The sequence below is a fragment of the Alosa alosa genome, chromosome 23, assembly GCF_017589495.1.
Source record: "Alosa alosa isolate M-15738 ecotype Scorff River chromosome 23, AALO_Geno_1.1, whole genome shotgun sequence".
NCBI lineage: Eukaryota > Metazoa > Chordata > Actinopteri > Clupeiformes > Clupeidae > Alosa > Alosa alosa.
The window spans coordinates 8,953,219-8,960,906 of NC_063211.1; the positions used below are offsets into that span (position 1 = coordinate 8,953,219).

Below are 7,688 nucleotides of genomic sequence, written 5' to 3' on the forward strand. Positions count from 1 at the left end.
TTAAAATGAAAAAGAATGAATTTTCGGTCAAAATATCTGGTAATGTTCATACAAAATGTAAAGCTCATCTTTAAACAGTACATTTGTGTTTTAATCAAAGCAAAAAACAAACAAACAATTATATTCTATTGTTATTATCTTATAATTCCACAAAACATGATGGCTTCCTGTTCCCATGAGACAGCATATGGAGAGAACTGATTTCATCCAATCATATTTCATACTTTGTGAAGCTTCAACCTGAGCTCCTCTCTCCCAAGTCTTTACCTCGTTAGTAGTATTGCTTAAGTATGACAGTCATCCTTCCCTTGTGCCTGGTGAGGACAAATGAAAGAGAAACATTTGACGTATTAAGTCTTGACTAATCATTACTAGGCAAGATGAGGACTTATAGCAGTTGGCAGCGCAGAAAGAAAAGAGCAGTTCCTTGGCAGTGTGTGACATGCTGTGTGTGAAATGAAGTAGCCTTGATCCCATGTAAGCATTGCTTATTGTCGTCATTTGTTCAAGAGGGGTCTTTTGAAGAGCTTATCTCTCTTTGCCAGGTAATGTCATCTAGCTTTTGAACGTCACAACATGGAGACAAGTTGTTACCGGATGCTCTACCCTAAGTCAGTTCCCTATATGTAAAATCAAGGATCAATTTCACTTGCTTCCACTAGTCATGACAGTACATTACAATATTTCAATGTATTTTTAGTAAATTAGGCTACTAACCATAGGCCTATACTTGGAATGTTCAGGGGATAAAGACAAAGATAAACTTTACAACAATAAACTTAACAGCTTTTAATTTCTGGGTTGAGTGACTTGAAACAATATTGCTGACACAACACCTCCAGTGTGGAAAATATCTGTGGGGTAAAAGGCTCACGTTTAATTTTAGTAACTCTTAAGGGGTAGGCCTAAGGCACAGTATGCCTCCAGTACTTCCTAGTTCATTATATTTTCTCTGAGCCACATATTACTTTTTTCTCATCCGAGTTTATCTTGCACCTTAAAATGACGGCAGCATCATCTAAACTGATTCAATTCAGATCAGCCATCACTAAATCTAAACATGCATGCTACTGTGACCTCCAGATCTTTGGGAAACTCTCCACCCCCACCACCACCACCACTACCTTTCTCATTCAATACAATTCAATTAATTGTGCTTTATTGGCATGGCTGTTCAAGTTACAATATTGCCAAAGCATTAAAAAGAACATGGAATAATCAAAACAGGAATATTCTCAGTCTCTTGTTTTTCCCACTACACTCTTCTTCTATCTATGTTAGAGTTAATAAACATGATAACATTAACTAGACTGCATTTCCGGCGGGAACTGCGAAAGTGTGCTTGCCCTGGTCCGGTCACCAACGTGAGCAGACAGTGACATACGCTATGCTGAACCTGGCTTGATCCAAGCATTCTAACAGTGCCTTTCAGTGTTGGAGCAGTGGCAATACCTCAAAAGCTCTATTCAACTATTGCCTTGGGTGAATGCGGTTCGTTGGCTTTACCTGTGGCCTGCCTTTGAATTTAGCTTCTATGACTAAAATCAAATCAATAAAATAAAACATCAGCAGTGATTGGCTGCAAAATAAATAATGTCGCAGCGTCTTGCACCTCTCAAACTGGGCTATCAGGTAACCTAGAGAAAAAATGTGAAATTATGAAATATGACTAAGGCATTAAAATGCTGCTTGTTTGTCAGGATACTTTTTCACTGATTTATTTTTAGGGTTTGGGGTTCCATGTTCCATATGTGTTGTGCATGCATTACTTGAAAAGAACTAGCTCCAGTTATGTATGAACAGTGAAGGTAACGATCTCTTGTGAAAAACGTGAACTTGAAGAAGTGAAAATTGAACAATATGAACTATGAAAGTTGAACAACTTGAAGCTACATCTATAAGTGTGAACATGCTTAACAAAATATGGGAACAAAACATGGGAACTAAACGTGCATTACGAATATAATCAGTGGGAGCCCTGCTTGTTTCCCTGCAACAAAAAGCTTCCATCTGGGGGTGATGGACGACAGTGACACCCTCAGTGTGTTTGAAATGTCCAGTCGATTGCGCAATTTGTCTAGTTGCAGTCATTGCCGAAAACCCGGCCTCGCATAGATACGTGGTGGGAAACGTTTTCAGCGCTTTTACGGCTATCTCGGGATATTCTGCTTTGGTTTTGATCCAAAACCTGCCAGAGAGGTTTTCCTTATACACACTCTTAAGACCACCGTCATTTGCAATTTCGATCAACTGCTCTTCCTCCGCGCTGACAAGTTAGGACTATTCGGGATATTGACAAATGGGTTGCGGACCCACTCATTGGTTTGCCGTGGATCTTTGAAGGATGGGAAGTAACGCTCAAACTCATTTGAGAGCGCAACAAGGTGATCACGCACCAGCTCGGCGAGAGAAAGGGCCCTGCCTCAGTCTCTCCCAAAACCCCCACTACTTTTGGAACATATCAAATACACCCAGGTCCACTCGTCGTCCTACAAATCAAGCTTGGCTTTAAATGCAGCGACTTTATCTGCCAGTTTAAAGACAGTCATTCTCCCCTGGAGTGACAGGTTGAGGTCATTAAGCAACCCGAATATGTCACACAGGTAAGCGAAGTTTTGACACCCAGTCCTCATCACTAAAATGTGCAGCTAACGGTGAATTTTTTTTCTGAAATCTCTGCAGCGGAACTCAAACACTCTGGCCAGTGACCTGCTAAAGATGCTTGTTTTTGTTGATCATTCTAGCAGTTTAGCTAACTTTGTGTGACACTACCGTTCGCCAAGAACTGATCAAGGAAGTGAGCTGACCTGAGGCTGCGCAGCTGAAGGCAATATGTAAAAGTGTTGAAGGCGGGACAGACAGGCGTAAGAAAATGCAAACATCGCGTGCAATCAAACAACTGCATATAGGCCTATGCCATGTAAAAAGCGTGACATTATTGCAAATTAAATTTAGTTTAGTTTGCATGCATTTTTAAACTCGTTAGGCTGTCCGGCCCGGTGGTTGGGGACCGCTGCTTTAGACGTTCTCTAGTTGATCAAGCTCAGCTTTGGTTGTACTTTTTTTGCGTGACATTAAAGCCTACTGGAAAGATTTTTTAATTGACCGATCCCAAGCCCGCCCAAAAAAAAATTTTGCTATGTCACAATGAGGATCATTAGTGGAATGAATTCAAATGGAGGACCTCGGTCAACCTCGGTCAATTTTGAATTTTCTAGTGGCCATTCATAGGGTATGACAATAGCTCGCCCAGTTATACTCAATGCAGTGTATTATACATGTTTTCTAAGGAAGTTCAAAAAAATGCTATAATGAAGCGGACTTTTACCAATTTTCGATTAGTTTTTTCTCAAGCAGGCATATTGAATGAATGCTCATACCACCACTTAAGTAGCTCCATGTTTAATGAAGTAACTAAATAACTAAAGAGCTCTCGCCGGAAAAAAGGTTCAAAGATAAGCCTGGGATACTTGTAGAAGTGACATCCGATATCCTGACCGTGTGAAAACGTTAACACACATACAGTAGGTTATTTGCATAACTTTGCATAACTTTGTATAGGCTGCTACTTTTCAGTAAAGAAATCTGAGTGTGTACGAAAATGTTCCCTTTATTTGTGTTCATAACTAGGCTACACACAAAAACATAACTAAATCTGGTTTCCACTGATGAAACGACAACATAAGCTCACGCAAAAAAATTATACCTACCTTGCAGGAACTGAACTCGTGATATTCATACGATTGGAAGACGCGCGAAAAAGAATACACCTTCAATCACGTATCGCCTTACACACAACAAGAATACTTTCAGCTTTGCTACCTTGCCATGCTTAACTTGGGATAGAAGACTGTTCACAGAAATAAGCTAATGATCATTTTTTCAACAAACGCAATAATAGCCTATACTGCGATGCATTATTGATGGCTGAATGAGAGATAGCCAATGTCTTCTAAAGATCGAATCATGTGCAGATTCAAAACTATGCAGTCTCGAAATCGCCCATATTAGACCTAGGCTACTACATTGCCCACGTTTAAATTAATTATAGCATAAGCGGGCAAGTCTAGTGCAAGTCAAATCACGTCTGCAAACTGCAGATATGTCAAACGTGATAGACATGGGTTTGAACTCGGAGTGGTTTCTTTTCAATACTCTTGTATCATGTTTATTTGAACTCTTCCTTCTAAAGCAGCCATTCAAAATAATAAGTAGGCTATCGGCCTACCGAAGAGAAGCTATCTCTCCACCTCCCCAACATGAGCTGCTTGGCTAGTCACTCTCCCAAGTTGCGTGGGAACTTGGATCTGCAGCACTTGGTCCCGTCTTCTATTAATCCTCGAAATATGGTTAGATTTTGTTATGGACACGTCAACACCATATTTTTGCACAGACCTGTTTATTGAATCAGTCACATCTGCAGCAAATAAGGTAAACTACCTGCTTGTGATAACGTGCTAATTGTTTATCCCCAGTTAACATGCATCCCATTAAGATCCACGACAACGGATTTGTTTGTCCTCAATTTGTGGTGTTCCACCTCGTTGATAACAGCAGACATCGTGAATGTGTCCATCTGCATACTGAAGGCCTTTTTTTGAATATATCAAGATTACTTGACGCCCAGAAATCCAGCATACACTGTTGCACTCCGCTAAATGGGGGTGCTGCGTCCCCATGTTGAACACGCGTTCTCGCACACTTTCCTGCAAACTTGTCCGACTTAGTAACAGTAACTATGGGACTGACAATGGGAGGAGGGGCTTGGGATCGGTCAATTGCAATTTAATTGAATGCAATTTACTTTTACGATTAAATACAATTAATTTATCCCTCTCACCCATAGTTTTCTATTTATTTACAAATGTACATAGGCCTACTGTAATTACATTTATACATAGTTATTCTACTGATCTTTATACTATTCATCCTGCACATAGACTTATTCTTACTACTCTTATAATGTTGTTTCTGCACTACAATGACACTGTTTCCACACTGCACATAGCTGTATGTTATGTACATATCTGTTATATATTTGTCATATTGAATATCCATATTTATTCTGTTTTATTATATTCTGTTAATACACTGCATATATCTATATTATTATTTCTACTATTATAATGTTACTACTACATACATTATTCTACTTATTATATGAGATAACTGCTAATACACTGCACATATTTATATTTAATTCATATTACTCTAAACCACCTTCTGTAAATCAACTGTATACTACTGTCTACATTGCACTATATTTCTTGACCTGTCTCTGTATATTTCATCACCTTTCTATACTTTGCATCACATTGTATGCACACTGTAGCTACATGAATCACAGCTAAGATCCTTGGTTGCTATGAAGGTCAGTCGTTCTAAATGGATGGTTGCTATGGCCAAAGGCCAGTTATCTCTGCCGTTGTCAAGCGGGCATATCCTAACTTTATCTTATTTTAAACATCTCTATTTTACTTAGCCTACTTCCATACAGTGACTCCTATTAAGAAGTGGCCACTTTATTCGCGCTTACCGTGATTCACGCAGCAACATTATTAAATTAATCTGTCACCATATGCCTATGCCAACGTTTGCAAAGAGGAGAATCTTTTAATTTGATTCACAATGAAACGTTACATTTAATGTACATGTAAACAATGAGTTGGCTAGTTTTGGTTGTTGTTGGTGGTGTTACTGCATCCCTTAGTTATGCCTACAATGCAAAATTGTTCCCTCGTGATTGTTAGACGCATTTCAAAACATCGCGACGTGAAATACCACCACAAAACAATGTTTGTGAATCGGTCTTATTAGGAGTCCTCGCTTAAGCTGTCACAGACTCGGCCGCTACTTTTAGGGCTAAATGCTTCCTGAATTACTCTTGGTAAAAAAAAAATAGGAGTCCTAGAGTTACGAGTGACGAAGTTACGAGTACAAGCATCACATATCAAATGACCATGGCATTAGAACTATGCTAAGCAACATAAATCTCATAAAGTTACAGCAACATCTCCTCCCTATGACCTAGCTAGCTAGCTTCTAGCCACACAAGAAATGAATGATGTTAAAATCTCCGCTTAGCATTCTAATAACAGAAGGGGCACATTTATGTGGACCACTACAACATGACTCATTATGTCTGTAACGTTAACTGTATAAAACACTTACTTTCATAAAGGAAGCACACCATCCAGCACATACACATGGAAACCGATATTTTAGGTAGCCTACTTGACCACGAACTCAAAACGTGTCTCTCTGAAGCTCCGTCCTAGAATCTTTGCTCTGAAGTCTGTCGCCGTTGCTAAGCAACATCAAATAACCGAAATGACAGTCTTCCAGTATTAAATTTGTACGTGTGATTACTAATGGATGTGTGTGGTTTGCAATTAGAATAAACAAGAAATAACATTTCCAATAATTTCCCATGATAAATTACATAATATTTGCACCTTCCTTCCTTGTGAAGCTCACACTAATTCCACCCATTTAGTGAAATGTAATACAACGTTGCCACCTATAGCGTTCAGATGTAGGCTATTTAAGATTAACGTGGCATTTCCTGCTTATTCTTTTGTCAACACCATGCTTTTAGGAAAACAATCTTTTTTATCATAGTTCCCTCTTCAATGAGCGATTACCAGCTCGTTTTTGTAACAGAGATAGCTGTTTATTGTCCCTAGGTTTACAGAAACACCTATTCATATTAATATGTAGCCTATGGAGTGCTGCCGACCACTGTTCATTACGGCCCAGAATGCCTTGCATGTCTTTACAACAAAACAACACAGTAAAACCTAATTTCCCGTAAACATATGAATTTGCATACTTGTAACATTTTTAATAATACTCTCCCATCATGATATTTAACAATAATGAAACATTTAATTTGAATACCGTCAATGTGAAAACAACTCTATTATGTAAGCTATATACAGCTACTGTTCTTGCAATTTCAGTTCATAAGTTCATACTATCCCATGGCAGAGCAAGGCTTGCATGAGTGGGCAAGGTTACCCAGAGATATTGTGGCTGCCCAGAGGCATTGAGCATACTTCGAAGGCCTTGTGCTAGAAGGTGAATGGTGAGAGTAATCAAATACATGTGGGTAGTTTGCAAAATGATGGAAACTTTTGGAATATTTCTTTTTTTTTAGCTTATGCACCCTCACATTGGAGTCCCCAGTTCATATACAAAATTTGGTATCGATATGTGACAGTGTTCCTGAGATATGGGCGACTTCCTGTTTGAGCTTCCCGCCCGATTTCGTTTGGCTGTGACGGGCAAACGCTTTCGAAAATCAAAAATCCTTCCGGTAACTTTTGTGAGGCTTGGTCCAAGGATAATGTACGTCAAGTTTCGTGGCGTTCGGACCAAATTTGTGACCTGTGAAAGTTTAGTTTCGCTTTCTGTTCAATTCAATATGGCGGACGAACGACATGCCCACCTGACGTCATCTTCGCGACCAACTTACACCGGTACTGACCGGACGTTTTAAAGTTGGAACGGTGTCTCTGTCTCAAAGGGCCTAGGCGCTAGAGCTAGATAGATAGATAGATAGATACTTTATTGATCCCCAGGGGAAATTCAAGGTCTCAGCAGCATACATACAACACAAACACATTCTTTAACAGCAGAAAGAGTAATTAAAGTAAATAATATAAAAACACAACTAAGCAGTAAGG

At 39.2% G+C, this 7,688-nt stretch overlaps 1 protein-coding gene across 1 annotated transcript in view; it reads right to left on the bottom strand.

Moving 5' to 3' along the window:
- The window catches only part of glis3 (GLIS family zinc finger 3), a 33,340-nt gene extending 27,145 nt beyond the window's left edge, over positions 1-6,195 (bottom strand). Inside the window, exons 1-2 of the mRNA XM_048235464.1 lie at positions 6,172-6,195; positions 268-314 (exon numbers count right to left, since the gene is read on the bottom strand). The gene's annotated coding sequence lies outside the window, so the exon portion shown is untranslated. The remainder of the gene's footprint in view (positions 1-267; positions 315-6,171) is intronic.
- Positions 6,196-7,688: the final 1,493 nt, after the last annotated feature.